At 42.8% G+C, this 19,432-nt stretch overlaps 1 protein-coding gene across 1 annotated transcript in view; it reads right to left on the minus strand.

Moving 5' to 3' along the window:
- The window catches only part of LOC128658002 (uncharacterized), a 149,397-nt gene that overhangs the window by 66,362 nt on the left and 63,603 nt on the right, over positions 1-19,432 (minus strand). The gene's annotated exons all lie outside the window — the stretch shown is intronic.

The following is a 19,432-nucleotide window of genomic DNA, read 5'->3' on the forward strand; positions in this document are numbered from 1 at the left end:
CTATGGTACGACGAGTCCATGGATTCATCCTTTACTTGTGGGATATTATCCTCCTGCTAACAGGAAGTGGCAAAGAGCACCACAGCAGAGCTGTCTATATAGCTCCTCCCTTAGCTCCACTCCCAGTCATTCGACCGAAGGTACAGGAAGAAAAAGGAGAAACTAAAAGGTGCAGAGGTGACTGAAGTTTAAAATAAAAAAATATAATCTGTCTTAAAATGACAGGGCGGGCCGTGGACTCGTCGTACCATAGAAGAAATTAATTTATCAGGTAAGCATAAATTTACTTTTCTTCTATAAGGTACGACGAGTCCACGGATTCATCCTTTACTTGTGGGATACAATACCAAAGCTACAGGACACGGATGAACGGAAGGGACAAGACAGATGGTTAAACAGAAGGCACCACTGCTTGGAACTTTTCTCCCAAAAATAGCCTCCGAAGAAGCAAAAGTATCAAATTTGTAAAATTTGGAAAAGGTATGAAGCGAAGACCAAGTCGCAGCCTTACAAATCTGTTCAACAGAAGCATCATTTTTAAAAGCCCATGTGGAAGCCACCGCTCTAGTAGAGTGAGCTGTTATCCTTTCAGGAGGCTGCTGTCCAGAAGTCTCGTATGCCAAACGGATGATGCTTTTCAGCCAAAAAGAAAGAGAGGTAGCTGTAGCTTTTTGACCTCTACGTTTTCCAGAATAGACAACAAACAAAGAAGATGTTTGATGGAAATCCTTGTTTGCTTGCAAGTAAAACTTCAAAGCACGAACCACGTCCAAGTTGTGCAACAAATGCTCCTTCTTAGAGGAAGGATTAGGACACAGAGAAGCAACAACAATTTCCTGATTGATATTCCTATTAGTAACAACCTTAGGAAGGAATCCAGGTTTGGTACGCAAAACCACCTTATCAGCATGGAAAACAAGATAAGGCGAGTCGCATTGCAACACAGATAGTTCAGAAACTCTTCGAGCCGAAGAGATGGCAACTAAAAACAGAACTTTCCAAGATAGAAGCTTAATATCTATGGAATGCATAGGTTCAAACGGAACCCCTTGAAGAACTTTAAGAACCAAATTCATACTCCATGGCGGAGCAATAGGTTTAAACACAGGCTTGATTCTAACTAAAGCCTGACAGAATGACTGAACGTCTGGAACATCTGCCAGACGCTTGTGCAGTAGAATTGATAAAGCAGATATCTGTCCCTTTAAGGAACTAGGAATCCTGATCTTACTCCATTTGTAGCCTTTGGATTCGCACCAATAAAGATATTTATGCCATATCTTATGATAAATTTTCCTAGTGGCAGGCTTTCGAACCTGAATCGAGGTATCTATGACCGACTCAGAGAAACCCCGCTTGGATAAAATCAAGCGTTCAATCTCCAAGCAGTCAGCCGCAGAGAAACTAGATTTGGATGCTGGAACGGACCTTGAATCAGAAGGTCCTGTCTCAGTGGCAGAGTCCATGGTGGAAGAGATGACATGTCCATCAGGTCTGCATACCAAGTCCTGCGTGGCCATGCAGGCGCTATCAAAATCACCAAAGCTCTCTCCTGTTTGATTCTGGTAATCAAACGAGGAAGGAGAGGAAATGGTGGAAACACATAAGCCAGGTTGAACGACCAGGGTACTGCTAGAGCATCTATCAGTACTGACTGAGGATCCCTTGACCTGGACCCGTAACAAGGAAGTTTGTCGTTCTGATGAGACGCCATCAGATCCAATTCTGGTGTGCCCCATTGCTGAATCAATTGTGCAAACACCTCCGGATGGAGTCCCCACTCCCCGGATGAAAAGTCTGAGGACTTAGAAAATCCGCTTCCCAGTTCTCCACTCCTGGGATATAGATTGCTGATAGATGGCAAGAGTGAGTCTCTGCCCATCAAATTATTTTGGTAACCTCTATCATCGCTAGAGAACTCTTTGTTCCCCCCTGATGATTGATATATGCTACAGTCATGATATTGTCCGACTGGAATCTTATGAATCTGGCCGAAGCCAGCTGAGTCCACGCCTGAAGCGCGTTGAATATCGCTCTCAGTTCTAGAATATTTATCGGGAGGAGAGCTTCCTCCTGAGTCCACAAACCCTGTGCTTTCAGGGAATTCCAGACTGCACCCCAGCCCAATAGGCTGGCGTCCGTCGTCACTATGACCCATGCTGGCCTGCGGAAACACATTCCCTGGGACAGATGATCCTGGACAACCACCAAAGAAGAGAGTCTCTGGTCTCTTGATCCAGATTTATCTGAGGAGATAAATCTGCATAATCCCCATTCCACTGTTTGAGCATGCATAGTTGCAGTGGTCTGAGATGCAAACGGAACTATGTCCATTGCCGCTACCATTAGTCCGATTACCTCCATACACTGAGGCACTGACGGCCGAGGAATGGAATGAAGAGCTTGGCAGGTGGTTAAAATCTTTTATTTCCTGACCTCCGTCAGAAAAATTTTCATGTCCACCGAATCTATCAGAGTTCCCAGGAATGGAACTCTTGTGAGAGGGATAAGTGAACTCTTTTACGTTCACCTTCCACCCGTGAGATCTTAGAAAAGCCAACACGATGTCCGTGTGAGATTTGGCTAGTTGGTAAGTCGACACCTGAATTAAGATATCGTCCAGATAAGGCGCCACTGCTATGCCCCGCGGCCTTAGAACCGCCAGAAGGGACAATAGTACCTTTGTGAAAATTCTGGGAGCTGTGGCCAACCCAAAGGGAAGAGCCACAAACTGGTAATGCTTGTCCAGAAAGGCGAACCTGAGGAACTGGTGATGATCTTTGTGGATAGGGATGTGTAGATACGCATCCTTTAAGTCCACGGTGGTCATATATTGACCCTCCTGGATCATTGGTAAAATAGTCCGAATGGTCTCCATCTTGAAGGATGGGACTCTGAGGAATTTGTTTAGGATCTTGAGATCTAAAATTGGTCTGAAGGTTCCCTCTTTTTTGGGAACCACAAACAGATTGGAGTAGAACCCCTGCCCCTGTTCTGTTTTCGGAACTGGGCAGATCACTCCCATGGTATATAGGTCTTCTACACAGCATAAGAACGCCTCTCTTTTTGTCTGGTTTACAGACAATTGAGAAAGATGGAATCTCCCCCTTGGAGGAAAATCTTTGAAATCTAGAAGATACCCCTGGGTTACGATTTCCAAAGCCCAGGAGTCCTGAACGTCTCTTGCCCAAGCCTGAGCAAAGAGAGAAAGTCTGCCCCCTATGTCTGAAATGATCTCTTTCAGTTCAGGCCCGAATAGGGTCTTACCCTTGAAAGGGATGGCTACAATCTTAGATTTTGATGACATATCAGCAGACCAGGACTTAAGCCATAACGCACTACGCGCTAAAATGGCAAAACCTGAATTCTTTGCCGCTAATTTAGCCAGTTGAAAAGCGGCATCTGTAATGAAAGAATTAGCCAGCTTGAGCGCCCTAATTCTATCCAGAATATCATCTAATGGGGTCTCAAACTGAAGAGCCTCCTCCAGAGCCTCAAACCAAAAAGCAGCTGCAGTAGTTACGGGAACAATGCACGCTATAGGTTGGAGAAGAAAACCCTGATGAACAAATATTTTCTTTAGGAGACCCTCTAATTTTTTATCCATAGGATCTTTGGAAGCACAACTGTCCTCAATAGGTATAGTTGTACGCTTAGCCAGGGTAGAAATAGATCCCTCCACCTTAGGGACCTTCTGCCATGAGTCCCGCATGGTGTCTGATATGGGAAACATTTTCTTAAAAGTAGGAGGGGGAGCGAACGGAATACCTGATCTATCCCACTCCTAAGTAACAATGTCCGAAATCCTCTTAGGGACCGGAAAAACATCAGTGTAAGCAGGAACCTCTAGAAATCTGTCCATTTTACACAATTTCTCTGGAACTACAATAGGGTCACAATCATCCAGAGTCGCTAAAACCTCCCTGAGGAATAAGCGGAGGTGTTCTAGTTTAAATTTAAAAGCTGTCATATCTGAGTCTGTCTGAGGGAACATCTTTCCTGAATCAGAAATCTCTCCCTCAGACAGCAAATCCCTCACCCCCAACTCAAAACATTGTGAGGGTACATCGGATATGGCTAATAAAGCGTCAGAGGGCTCAGCATTTGTTCTCACACCAAACCTACTGCGCTTCCCCTGCAACCCAGGCAGCTTAGATAAAACCTCTGTGAGGGTAGTATTCATAACTGCGGCCATATCTTGCAGGGTGAAAGAATTAGACACACTAGAAGTACTTGGCGTCGCTTGTGCGGGCATTAATGGTTGTGACACTTGGGGACAATTAGATGGCATAACCTGATTCCCTTCTGACCGAGAATCATCCTGCGACATACTTTTAGTTACTAAAATATGTTCTTTGCAATTTATTGACCTTTCAGTGCATGAGGGACACATTCTAAGTGGGGGTTCCACAATGGCTTCTAAACATATTGAACAATGACTTTCCTTAATGTCAGACATGTTGAACAGGCTAGTAATGACTACAAACAAGCATGAAAACACTTTATTTAGTGAAAAAAACAACAATCTTAAAAAACGGTACTGCGCCTTTAGGAGAAAAAAAGCATACACGTTCTGCAAAACTGCTTTAAAATGCACCAAATTTTTCAAATTTTTTATAGCAGACTCAATATGTGTAGTTAATGTTTTGGCCCAAAACATCCACAAGGGCCCTCAGGAGTTGGAGCTTGCTGCTTGCTGAGTGAAAACAACTGCGCATCTGAGGCGCAAAAATAGGCCCCGCCCATCCCACTCAATGTCTCTACAGCCTCAAAGAACCGCACCAGAGCGGTTTTAAACTAGCCATGTGGGTTCTGAGACCCAAAATATAAGCCAAGTGTACCCTCAATAAAGTTGCCCACAAAACGTTAACAGCACTCCCAGTTCAGAAAACGTTTGCCCACAAACATTCAAAACTCAGTGTCAACCATTTTTTTAATTAGCTCCTTATGCAAGCTCAGTAATGCCTTTCTATAGCTCTTAGGATTACTGCTTACCCTTACTCTCATGGGGATACTGTCAGCCTTTCTGAAATACACAGTCTCTCCAGAAAAAATGACTGAACATACCTCACTGCTATATAGCATGAAAATGTTCCTCACACTGAAGTTTCCTGTACTCCTCAGCCTCTGTGGGAACTGCACTGGATCTTAGTTACAAATGCTAAGATCATCATCCTCCAGGCAGAAGTCTTCATCCATCTGCTGCCTGAGAGTAAATAGTACACACCGGTACCATTTAAAACAAAAAACTCTTGCTTGAAGAAATTAAAAACTAATATTTTATCACCTCTTTCACTTTACCCTTCCTAGTACTTAGAGTAAACAAAGAGAATGACTGGGGGGTGGAGCTAAGGGAGGAGCTATATAGACAGCTCTGCTGTGGTGCTCTTTGCCACTTCCTGTTAGCAGGAGGATAATATCCCACAAGTAAAGGATGAATCCGTGGACTCGTCGTACCTTATAGAAGAAAGGAAATTTATGCTTACCTGATAAATTTATTTCTTCTACGATATGCCGAGTCCACGGATTTCATTCTTACTTGTGGGATATTAACCTCCTGCTAGCAGGAAGTGGAAAAGAGCACCACAGCAGAGCTGTATATATAGCTCCTCCCTTCCCGCCATCTCCAGTCATTCGACCGAAGTTAGGAAGACAAAGGAAAAGCCAAAGGTGCAGAGGTGACTGAAGTTTAACTAAAATATAATATATACCTGTCTTAAAAACGACAGGGTGGGCCGTGGACTCGTCATATCGTGGAAGAAATAAATTTATAAGGTAAGCATAAATTTCCTTTTCTTCTACAAGATATGACGAGTCCACGGATTTCATCCTTACTTGTGGGATACAATACCAAAGCTACAGGACACGGATGAAAGGGAGGGACAAGACAGGAACCTAAACGGAAGGCACCACTGCTTGAAGAACCTTTCTCCCAAAACCAGCCTCAGAAGAAGCAAAAGTATCAAATTTGGAAAATTTGGAAAAAGTGTGAAGAGACGACCAAGTTGCAGCCTTGCAAATCTGTTCAACAGAAGCATCGTTTTTGAATGCCCACGAGGAAGCCACAGCCCTAGAAGAATGAGCCGTAATTCTTTCAGGAGGCTGCTGTCCAGCAGTCTCATACGCCAGACGGATTATACTCTTTAGCCAAAAAAGAAAGAGAGGTAGCCGTAGCTTTCTGACCCCTATGCTTTCCAGAAAAAACTATGAATAATGAAGATGATTGACGGAAATCCTTAGTCGCCTGCAATTGCCTCTGCGCGCAGAGTTTCTGAGATCTCTGCTTTGCGATGTGAGTTCCCTTATCTGATTTTTCATGCAGATAAGGCAGTTTTACGTACTAAATTAGGTTTTCTTCCTAAGGTTGTGTCAGATCGCAACAGTGGCATCTAACCACATGGAGCAAGGAGTTTCCTCCTCAGTGCCAGACATGTTAAAAAGACTAGCAATATTAACAATAGTCGTACTTTGCTTAAAATATTGAGCTCCGATTCAAATTGTATGCAAAAATGCTAATGCAAAAAAAAAAACTGTACTGTGCCTTTAAATTTTAAAAGCGCAACTATTTTTCTGATATCTGCAAAAACGTGTTTATTTTAAAGTGCCCAAAATACTCTATTAGTATTGCATCTACTTGCTTAGATATGTAAGAAAACAATTTATAAATGTATTTATTATTTTAATTTGGCCCCTGCACCAGAGCTGTGGCGCCTACCTGCCCCCGGAATACACTTGCTGTAGCCTGAAGTTTGAAAAACCCTTTGATAGGCCGAGACAACTTAGGCCCCACCAGAACCCCAGCCTCTGCTTGCTATGCAATCTGGATGCTACTGCGCGTCTGAGCGCGCGAAAATAGGCCCCCCGCCCACCGTGGGCGTTACTCTAATCCTGAATAAGACCCGCATGGGTCACAAGTAAAAACAACATGTCGACTTGTAAGAGAAAAAAATAAAGCCATGTGCCCTCTTATATATACAGCAAACATCGTAACACTGCACTCCCTTAGGCCAGTGATAAAGTTAACAGCCCTTAAGCAAACTGCAACTCCCAGCGTCCAGCCCTAAATAAGCCTCAAAGATATATATACATACTTTGGCAAATAATATAAAGGAATTCCAGGTACACCATTTCCTTTCATATAGTGTATACCGCTTACCCTTCCCCACATAGGGAAAAATGTCAGCCTGTTCTGATGCATCAAGTCTCCCCAGAAACAAAAGACTGAACATACCTCAATGCTGCTTGTAGCAAGACACCGTTCTCCACAATGAAGATCTTCTTACACTACCTTCAGCTGCTGTGGGAACCATCATGGATCTTAGATAATGTTTGTTAAGATCATACACATCAGGGCAGAAAAGAAGATGTCTCCACTCCTCTTGAGAAGTAATAGACTGACGATTTCCCCCTGAGAAAAATAGTACTCACTGGCACCATTTTAAAATAAAAAACTTCTTGATTGAAGAATCTTAAACTAACACCTCACTTTACCTCTTCCTAGTACTAACACAGGAAAAGAGAATGACTGGAGGTGGAGGGAAGGGAGGAGCTATATATACAGCTCTGCTGTGGTGCTCTTTGCCACTTCCTGCTAGCAGGAGGTTAATATCCCACAAGTAAGGATGAAATCCGTGGACTCGTCATATCTTGTAGAAGAAACTGTTCTGATTTAGTCAGTTCCCTACACTTGAAGTAGACACTGTGACAACTAGACCTTTTCACCGCTTCCATGCTAAGGCTTAAGGGCAGTTTACTGGACGTTAGGGACATTTTCTGAGAAAAAATAGAAATTAATGTTTTCCTACCTAATGTATCTAGTCCTTTTAAAATAATGTTCACAGAAACTTTTGGTAATACAATTATTTCAACCCATAAACTGATCTTTATAACTACTAATTGTGTGTTTGTGGTTAAAACAAGGATGACTCTAGAACAACAAAAACAAATAAAATGGCCCCAGGTGGTGTAGTATATCAAAGCAATATAAAAAAAATCTTCATCAGAGAGAAGAATATCACTCACGTATCAACTACACCTTCTGGGATAATCAGCAGCTCCCAAGCCAGCTGTGTTACTCAGGCAATTCTTTTATACCATATAGATAATGAAGATTATTTAGCTGAAAAGGCTTAAAGACCCCAATTCAGCTAAACCAAAAGCATATCAACTTGTGACAAATCTCTAAAATAACATCAAAGCACCACAGTGAATGAGTTAACTTAAAAAAGGCTAAGAGCATTTAAATCACAGGAAAGAGGGTTAATATGCAAATTAAAGGGCCACTAAATACAGTACAATTACATAATTAACTAATGCATAATAAAAAAAGACAATAACACCTACTCTGAATTTCAAATATGCAGTATTTTTTTTTTGCATTTTTTCCACTCCCTGCCAGATGTGACAGATATCAGCCAATCATAGACTAGCATAAAAAAGAAAACAAAAAAACATAATTTATGCTTACCAGATAAATTCCTTTCCTTCCGGATTGGGAGAGTCCATGGCTTCATTCCTTACTGTTGGGAAATACAACACCTGGCCACCAGGAGGAGGCAGAGACACCACAGTCAAAGGCTTAAATATCCCTCCCACTTCCTCATTACCCCAGTCATTCTGCCGAGGGAACAAGGAAAAGTAGGATAAATATCAGGGTATACATGGTGCCAGAAGAATAAGATAAATAATAGGGGGCCACCCTTAGACAAGAAAAAACGGGCGGGGGCCATGGACTTCCTATCCGGAAGGAAATTAATTTATCTGGTACACATAAATTATGTTTTCCTTCCTAAGATAGGGAGAGTCCACGCCTTCATTCCTTACTGTTGGGAAAACTATACCCAAGCTCCAGAGGACACTGAATGAATAACTGGAGGGAACAAAAATGAAGAGGCGGACCCTATTCTAAGGGCACCACAGACTGCAAAACTTTTCTCCTGAAAGCTGCCTTAGCCGAAGCAAAAACATCAAACTAGTAAAAATTAGAGTATGTAAAGAGGACCAGGTAGCCGCCTTATAAATCGGATCCATAGAGGCCTCGTTCTTAAAGGCCCAAGAGGAAGTTACTTCTCTAGTTGAATGAGCCGTTATCCTCTCAGGAGGATGATGTCCTGCTATCTCGTAAGCTAAGCGGATGACACTCCTTAACCAAAAAGATAGGGAAGTCGAAGTAGCCTTCTTCCCCTTACGCTTCCCTGAATAGATAACAAAGAGGAAGATCGTCTAAACTCCTTAGTATCCTGAAGAAAGAACTTCAAGGTGCGAACCACATCCAAATGGTGAAGTAAACATTCCTTCGATGAAGAAGGATCAGGACACAAGGAAGGAACCACAATCTCTTGATTGATGTTGCGATCTGACACAACCTTAGGAAGAAAACCTAATTTAGTACGTAAAACTGCCTTATCTGCATGAAAAATCAGATAAGGGAACTCACATCGCAAAGCAGAGATCTCAGAAACTCTGCGCGCAGAGGCAATAGCCATTAAAAAGAGAACCTTCCAAGATAACAATTTAATGTCAACGGACTGCAGAGGCTCAAACGGAGCCTGTTGCAAAACACAAAGAACAAGATTTAGGCTCCAATGAGGAGCACCAGATCTAAACACAGGTCTGATCCTAATCAGAGCCTTAACAAAGGACTGCACGTCTAGAAGCTCAGCCAGCCTCTTGTGCAATAAAACCGACAGGGATGAAATCTGTTCTCTCAGGGAACTAGCAGAAAGGACCTTCTCCAGTCCATCAACTTCATCATTTGGACACATCTACATTTGTTTTACACTTAAAAGCTGCGATCCAGCCCCTCCAGTGGACTCTATAATTTCTACGATTTAGGAGAAAAAGCCACCTTGAGGACCAGGGATCTGAACAGCAAACGACTAAGTGCAAACTTCATCACCGCAATTACAGCGGACTCCAAATATTGCAAGTTTTTATGCTCAAGCTTGTTTAAGCAGAAGAATTACAGCTGCTTCTAAATTTCTCTTCAAGAGCGTTTAGCATACTTACACGCATAGAATCCAGCGTGTACCCTCACAGCCTATCAAAAGAGGGGTGTGACTCTCAACTGCCAATAGCATCTGAGGCTTGCGGTTCTGTATCAAGCCGCAAAAGAATTCAACACATACAGACGCTTAAAGAAGCGTCACATCAGCTCAGAGGTGACTCCAATTTTCAACGGACATTTGTAAGGTACCTTACGGTTTATATACTGTGACTGTTGCACATCAAAGAGTGGCAATATTTATCCAGTTTTTCTTATTGCCCTACTTCTTTAAAGGCAAATAGACTGCCTAAAAACATATATGCTAAGTTCCTACAGGGAGACGTCCCTATGTTTTAATTCATATGTATTCGTTTTAAATGTTTTAAAGGTTATTAAATAAGACTATATTTAATCTATCACCTCCTTATTTTTCTTTTATAACGGACACCATTTATATATCGTTTGTATATACAGACCTGTTTTTTGAACACATATAGTTGTGTCACACATCTATAGATTCACTTTATATATTTCTTTATTTACATATTATGCATTGAGTCTAGCTTATCTCATAGAGACTATATCACGTTTTTTCACCCAGCTAAACTGCTTACACATTATACTTAGATAAGTTTTTACATTGAATAGGTAGTATAAATCCTAGCTTATTCCTTATAGCGCCAGTGTTTTTTTCCATTTGTACATCTCTGTTTTCACATAAACTACTGAGGAGGAGGAGTTTCTTTCCACTAGGCATATTTATAGTCAGCGCCAACCCTCATTTCTTCACATCATCCTGGAGAAAAGATAAGATCCTGGCAACCTTAACTCTGCCAGGAAACGCCACGCTCTTCACACCAGAATAAGTAGGTCCTCCACCCTTTGTGGTAGATACGCTGAGTAACTGGTTTACGAGCATGAATAAAAGAGTATCAATAACACTCTTAGAGAAACCTCTCTTACTTAAGACTAGCGGCTAGATTTGGAGTTTTGTCGGTAACGACCCGAAAAACTAACGCCGGCTTTTTTCTGGCCGCACCATAAAAATAACTCTGGTATTGAGAGTCCACAAAAAGGCTGCGTTAGGCTCCAAAAAAGGAGCGTAGAGCATTTTTAACGCAGCTTCAACTCTCGATACCAGAGTTGCTTACGCAAGCGGCCAGCCTCAAAAACGTGCTCGTGCACGATTCCCCCATAGGAAACAATGGGTCAGTTTGAGCTGAAAAAAAACCTAACACCTGCAAAAAAGCCGCGTTCAGCTCCTAACGCAGCCCCATTGTTTGCTATGGGGAAACACTTCCTACGTCTGCACCTAACACCCTAACATGTACCCCGAGTCTAAACACCCCTAACCTTACACTTATTAACCCCTAATCTGCCGCCCCCGCTATCGCTGACCCCTGCATATTATTTTTAACCCCTAATCTGCCGCTCCGTACACCGCCGCAACCTACGTTATCCCTATGTACCCCTAATCTGCTTCCCCTAACACCGCCGACCCCTATATTATATTTATTAACCCCTAATCTGCCCCCCACAACGTCGCCTCCACCTGCCTAAACTTATTAACCCCTAATCTGCCGAGCGGACCTGAGCGCTACTATAATAAAGTTATTAACCCCTAATCTGCCTCACTAACCCTATAATAAATAGTATTAACCCCTAATCTGCCCTCCCTAACATCGCCGACACCTAACTTCAAACATTAACCCCTAATCTGCCGACCGGAGCTCACCGCTATTCTAATAAATGTATTAACCCCTAAAGCTAAGTCTAACCCTAACACTAACACCCCCCTAACTTAAATATAATTTTATTCTAACGAAATAAATTAACTCTTATTAAATAAATTATTCCTATTTAAAGCTAAATACTTACCTGTAAAATAAATCCTAATATAGCTACAATATAAATTATAATTACATTGTAGCTATTTTAGGATTAATATTTATTTTACAGGCAACTTTGTAATTATTTTAACCAGGTACAATAGCTATTAAATAGTTAAGAACTATTTAATAGTTACCTAGTTAAAATAATAACAAAATTACCTGTAAAATAAATCCTAACCTAAGTTACAATTAAACCTAACACTATACTATCATTAAATTAATTAAATAAAATACCTACAATTACCTACAATTAAACCTAACACTACACTATCAATAAATTAATTAAATACAATGAAATAAACTATCTAAAGTACAAAAAATAAAAAAGAACTGTTACAAAAAATAAAAAAATATTTACAAACATAAGAAAAATATTACAACAATTTTAAACTAATTACACCTACTCTAAGCCCCCTAATAAAATAACAAAGACCCCCAAAATAACAAAATGCCCTACCCTATTCTAAATTACTACATTTCAAAGCTCTTTTACCTTACCAGCCCTGAACAGGGCCCTTTGCGGGGCATGCCCCAAGAAGTTCAGCTCTTTTGCCTGTAAAAAAAAACATACAATACCCCCCCCCAACATTACAACCCACCACCCACATACCCCTAATCTAACCCAAACCCCCCTTAAATAAACCTAACACTAAGCCCCTGAAGATCTTGCTACCTTGTCTTCACCCTACCAGGTTCACCGATCCGTCCTGAAGAGCTCCTCCGATGTCCTGATCCAAGCCCAAGCGGGGGGCTGAAGAGGTCCATGATCCGGCTGAAGTCTTCATCCAAGCGGGAGCTGAAGAGGTCCATGATCCGGATGAAGTCTTCATCCAAGCGGGAGCTGAAGAGGTCCATGATCCGGATGAAGTCTTCTATCAACGGCATCTTCAATCTTCTTTCTTCCGGATCCATCTTGCAGACCTCCGACGCGGAACATCCTCTTCTCCCGACGCCTACTAGCCGAATGACGGTTCCTTTAAGGGACGTCATCCAAGATGGCGTCCCTCGAATTCCGATTGGCTGATAGGATTGCCAATCAGAATATTCCTACCTTAATTCCGATTGGCTGATAGAATCCTATCAGCCAATCGGAATTCGAGGGACGCCATCTTGGATGACGTCCCTTAAAGGAACCGTCATTCGGCTAGTAGGCGTCGGGAGAAGAGGATGTTCCGCGTCGGAGGTCTGCAAGATGGATCCGGAAGAAAGAAGATTGAAGATGCCGTTGATAGAAGACTTCATCCGGATCATGGACCTCTTCAGCTCCCGCTTGGATGAAGACTTCATCCGGATCATGGACCTCTTCAGCTCCCGCTTGGATGAAGACTTCAGCCGTATCATGGACCTCTTCAGCCCCCCGCTTGGGCTTGGATCAGGACATCGGAGGAGCTCTTCAGGACGGATCGGTGAACCTGGTAGGGTGAAGACAAGGTAGGAAGATCTTCAGGGGCTTAGTGTTAGGTTTATTTAAGGGGGGTTTGGGTTAGATTAGGGGTATGTGGGTGGTGGGTTGTAATGTTGGGGGGGGGTATTGTATGTTTTTTTTTACAGGCAAAAGAACTGAACTTCTTGGGGCATGCCCCGCAAAGGGCCCTGTTCAGGGCTGGTAAGGTAAAAGAGCTTTGAACTTTAGTAATTTAGAATAGGGTAGGGCATTTTGTTATTTTGGGGGTCTTTGTTATTTTATTAGGGGGCTTAGAGTAGGTGTAATTAGTTTAAAATTGTTGTAATATTTTTCTTATGTTTGTAAATATTTTTTTATTTTTTGTAACTTAGTTCTTTTTTATTTTTTGTACTTTAGATAGTTTATTTCATTGTAGTTATTTGTAGGAATTGTATTTAATTAATTTATTGATAGTGTAGTGTTAGGTTTAATTGTAGGTAATTGTAGGTATTTTATTTAATTAATTTAATGATAGTATAGTGTTAGGTTTAATTGTAACTTAGGTTAGGATTTATTTTACAGGTAATTTTGTTATTATTTTAACTAGGTAACTATTAAATAGTTCTTAACTATTTAATAGCTATTGTACCTGGTTAAAATAATTACAAAGTTGCCTGTAAAATAAATATTAATCCTAAAATAGCTACAATGTAATTATAATTTATATTGTAGCTATATTAGGATTTATTTTACAGGTAAGTATTTAGCTTTAAATAGGAATAATTTATTTAATAAGAGTTAATTTATTTCGTTAGAATAAAATTATATTTAAGTTAGGGGGGTGTTAGTGTTAGACTTAGCTTTAGGGGTTAATACATTTATTAGAATAGCGGTGAGCTCCGGTCGGCAGATTAGGGGTTAATAATTGAAGTTAGGTGTCGGCGATGTTAGGGAGGGCAGATTAGGGGTTAATACTATTTATTATAGGGTTAGTGAGGCGGATTAGGGGTTAATAACTTTATTATAGTAGCGCTCAGGTCCGCTCGGCAGATTAGGGGTTAATAAGTGTAGGCAGGTGGAGGCGACGTTGAGGGGGGCAGATTAGGGGTTAATAAATATAATATAGGGGTCGGCGGTGTTAGGGGCAGCAGATTAGGGGTACATAGCTATAATGTAGGTGGCGGCGCTTTGCGGTCGGCAGATTAGGGGTTAATTATTGTAGGTAGCTGGCGGCGACTTTGTGGGGGGCAGATTAGGGGTTAATAAATATAATACAGGGGTCGGCGGTGTTAGGGGGAGCAGATTAGGGGTACATAAGGATAACGTAGGTGGCGGTCGGCAGATTAGGGGTTAAAAAAATGTATTCGAGTGTCGGCGATGTGGGGGGACCTCGGTTTAGGGGTACATAGGTAGTTTATGGATGTTAGTGTACTTTAGAGTACAGTAGTTAAGAGCTTTATGAACCGGCGTTAGCCCAGAAAGCTCTTAACTACTGACTTTTTTCCTGCGGCTGGAGTTTTGTCGTTAGATGTCTAACGCTCACTTCAGAAACGACTCTAAATACCGGAGTTAGAAAGATCCCATTGAAAAGATAGGATACGCAATTGACGTAAGGGGATCTGCGGTATGGAAAAGTCGCGGCTGAAAAGTGAGCGTTAGACCCTATTTTGAGTGACTCAAAATACCGGCGGTAGCCTAAAACCAGCGTTAGGAGCCTCTAACGCTGGTTTTCACGGCTACCGCCAAACTCCAAATCTAGGTCTAGGTGTTCAATCTCCACGCAGTGAGCCTCGGAAAATCTAGATTTTGATGAACAAATGGACCTTGTAACAGCAGGTCTCTGCGACAAGGTAATTTCCACGGAGGAGATGAGGACATCTCCACTAGATCCGCAAACCACGTCCTTCGTGGCCAAGATGGAGCAATCAGGATTACTGATACCCGCTCCTGCTTGATGCGGGCCACCACTCGAAGAAGAAGTGGTAATGGAAGAAAAAGATATATGAGTTTGAACCTCCAGGGCACTGCTAGTGCATCTATTAGATCCACTTGGGGATCCCTCGACCTCGGCCCATACCAGGGAAGCTTGGTATTGAGATGTGATACCATGAGAACTATCTCCAGCTTCGGATGGAGAGACCATTCCCCTGGGTGGAAGGATTGCCTGCTGAGAAAATCCACCTCCCAGTTGCCACACCCGGAATGTGGATCACTGACAGCAAACAGCTGTGGGCCTCCACCCACTCCAGAATCTGAGATACTCCCATCATCGCCAAGCAACTTCTTGTTCCCCCCTGATGGTCGATGTAAGCCACCAAGAATATATTATCTGATTGGAATCTGAAACTAAGACGAACCCAGAAGTGGCCAAGCCTTCGAGGCATTGAAGATTGTCCGTAGTTCCAAAATTAATCGGGAGGACTCCTCCTGAGTCCACAACCCCTGTGCCTTCCTGGCATCCCAAACAGCTCCCCATCCGGATAGGCTTGTGTCCGTAGTCAGAATCTCCCAGGATGGTCTTAAGAAGCACGTCCCTCGGAAAGATGATCTGGACAGAGCCACCAAGAGAGCGATTCTCTCGATCAGCTGTCTATACAATCTGTAGAGACTGATCAGAATGACCTCTGTTCCACTGTCCCAGCATTCACAGTTGTAAAGGTCTGAGACGGAACCTGGCAAAAGGAATGATGTCCACGCAGTACACCATGAGACCAATCACCTCCATACACTGAGCCACAGAGGGACTTAAGGACGTCCGAAAAGGGCAAGACATGCCGAAGTTAGCTTGCAACGTCTCTGGTCTGTTAGAAATATCCTCATAAATATGGAATCTATTATAGAACCCAGAAATTTCACCCTGGTACTTGGGATAAGAGAACTCTTTTTCAAGTCTATCTTCCATCCATGTGATCGAAGAAGACTGAGAAGGGACTCCAAATATTCTTCCATAAGATGACAAGATGGTGCTTGCACCAGAATATCGTCCAAGTATGGGGCTACTGTAATACCCTGAGTTCTGGCAACGGCTAGAAGAGCCCCCAGAACCTTCATAAGTTTTCTAGGAGCAGTAGCTAGGCACACGGAAGGGCAATTAACTGGAAGTGCTGATCCAAGAATGCAAACCTCAGTAACTGAAAGTGTTTCCTGTGGATTGGATTTAGCAATTCTCAGAGCTTTCATTCTGTCTTAAATATCCTCGAGGGCAGACTCCACCTCAATGAGTTCCAACAAAGAGTCGCATTAGTAGGTAGCTGCTCCAGCAACTGCAGCCTCCGGTTGAAATAAAAATCCTGTATGTTGAAACATCTTTCTCAGAAAGGTTTCCATTTTCTTATCCATTGGCTCTCTGAACGAAGTACTATCCTCAAGTTTAGAAATTGTAGAGATAGCACCATCCACTTTAGGAATGGAGCCCCACAAGTCCAGTTGAGAGTCCGGGACCGGGGACAACTTTTTAAAAGTAGACAAGAGTAAAAGGAAGATCCAAATCTTTCCCATTCATTGTTAAAAATGTTCACCATTTTAACCGACACAGGAAAAGTCAAAGGAAATTTCCTGTCTTCGTAAACTCTGTCTAATTTAGGTATCATAGGTTCTTCAGGCAGTGTGGCCTCTGGAACCTCCTTTAATAAAAAAATGCAAGTTCTCAATTTTAAATCTAAAGGACGGTTCCTCCGCAGCAGGAGGCTTAGACGCTAAGGAATCCGACCCAGAAAGTTCACCCTCTGAAGCTACAGAGGATAACTCATCATCGAATAACTAGGACATAATAGCTAAATCTGATAAATATTTAGATGACTCCGGGTCAGGAGAGCTATGTTTAACTTTTCTCTTGCGTTTGTTAGAGCGAGGTAATGCACTGAGGGCCGCAGACACCGCCTTTTGTAACTGTGCGGCAAAGTCAGCAGGAAGGAGGCCCCCTCCGGATAGAGGATTAGATGTGCTACAGGGAAACTGCATGTGGGAGTGGATAATGTAGCAAGGGTAGTAATCTCACGGGATGCCGAGTCCTGAGAGGTAGACGGCTCAGAGGGACTAATAGCCTTAGCAGGCTTGTCTCACTTCTTAGACTTTAAAATGGTGTTAAGGCATGTGGAACATAATTGAGTGGGCGGGAAAACCATGGCCTCCTCACAATATAAATATAGATATGATTTAGTACAGAAGAAGTACCTTCTAACATGTCCGAGTATTCCATAGCTCAGGTTATACCCGCAGAAGAACAGAAAATACAAAAACAAATTATGCTTACCTGATAATTTCATTTGCATCGTGGGGAGGAGAGTCCACGGCTTCATTCATTACTGTTGGGAATTCAGAACCTGGCCACCAGGAGGAGGCAAAGACACCCCAGCCAAAGACTTAAATACCTCCCCCACTTCCCTCATCCCCCAGAGGGAACAAGGAACAGTAGGAGAAATATCAGGGTATAAATGGTGCCAGAAGATTAATAAAATTTAGGTCCGCCCATTGGAGATACGGGGGCGGGAGCCATGGACTCTCCTCCCCACGATGGAAATGAAATTATACGGTAAGCATAATTTATGTTTTCCATCAGGGGAGGAGAGTCCACGGCTTCATTCATTACTGTTGGGAAACATATACCCAAGCTCTAGAGGACACTGAATGAAACCGGGAGGGTAAAAGGTGGACCCTAATCTGAGGGCACCATGGCCTGCAAAATCTTTCTCCCAAAAACAGTTTCCGCAGAAGCAAAAACTTCAAACTTGTAATACTTTGTAAAAGTGTGTAAGGAGGACCAGGTAGCCGCCTTACAAATTTGCTCCATAGAGGCCTCATTCTTGAAGGCTCAAGACGAAGCCACAGCTCTAGTTGAATGAGCCATGGTCGTCTGAGGAGGCTCTCTCATAGGCCAAGTGAATCAAGCTCCTCAACCAAAAGGACAAAGAAGTAGAAGAGGCCTTCTGCCCCTTGTACTTCCCTGAATACACCAAAAAAAGAGATGTAGACAGTCTGAAATCCTTTGTAGCCTGAAGATAGAACTTTAAGTCACGAACCATGTCCAAGTTATGAAGTAACCTTTCCTTAGAAGAAGGGTTAGGACACAAAGAAGGAACAACTATTTTCTGATTAATGTTATGGTTAGACACCACCTTGGGAAGAAACCCCAAAGCAGTGTGAAGCACAGCCTTATCTGAATGAAAAACCAGATAAGGATGCTCACATTGCAAGGCAGCCAGTTCAGATACTCTTAGTGCCGATGCAATAGCGAACAGATAGAGAACCTTCCAGGACAGAATCTTAATGTCAATGGAATGCATAGGCTCAAACGGAACCTTCTGCAATACCTTAAGGACCAAATTTAAGCTCCATGGGGGAGCAGACTGTCTAAAGACAGGCCTGATTCTAGAGAGAGCCTGAACAAAAAATTAAATGTCAGGGAGCTCAGCGAGTCTCCTATGCAACAAGACTGATAATCTGTCCCTAAGGAACTGGCAGCTAGACCCTTCTCCAAACCTTCTTTTAGAAAGGACAGAATCCTGGATACCTTCACCTTGTGCCAAGGATATCCATGCCTCTCACACCAGGACAAGTAAGTCCTCCACACATTATGGTAGATGCGACGAGTGACTTCCTTGCCTGAATCAGAGTATCAATCACACTTTCAGAAAAGCCTCTCTTGGCCAAGACTAGGCATTCAATCTCCATGCAGTCAGCCTCAGAGAATCAAGATTTTGATGTAGAAAAGGACCCTGTTCCAGCAGATCCCTGCGACAGGGTAACCTCCACAGCGGAAAGGATGACATCCCCACCAGATCCGCGGCCATGATGAAGCAATTAGAATGGCCGAAGCTAGCTCCTGTTTGATGCGTGCCACTACACGAGGTAGAAGTGGTAACGGTGGAAAAATGTAAGTTAGGCTGAACCCCCAAGGCACCGCTAAGGCATCTATCAGCTCTGCCTGGGGATCCCTGGACCTCGACCCGTATCGGGTTAGCTTGCAATTGAGTCTGAATGCCATGAAATCTATCTCCGGCGTTCCCCATCTGAGACAAATCTCCGCAAACACCTTGGGCTGAAGAGACTATTCCCCTGAATAAAAGGATTGCCGGCTGAGAAAGTCCGCTTCCCAGTTGTCCACACCTGGAATGTGAATCACTGAGAACGAGCAGCTGTGGGACTCCGCCCACTCCAAGATCCAAAACACCT

Source organism: Bombina bombina, chromosome 4, assembly GCF_027579735.1.
Source record: "Bombina bombina isolate aBomBom1 chromosome 4, aBomBom1.pri, whole genome shotgun sequence".
Classification (NCBI taxonomy): Eukaryota; Metazoa; Chordata; class Amphibia; order Anura; family Bombinatoridae; genus Bombina; species Bombina bombina.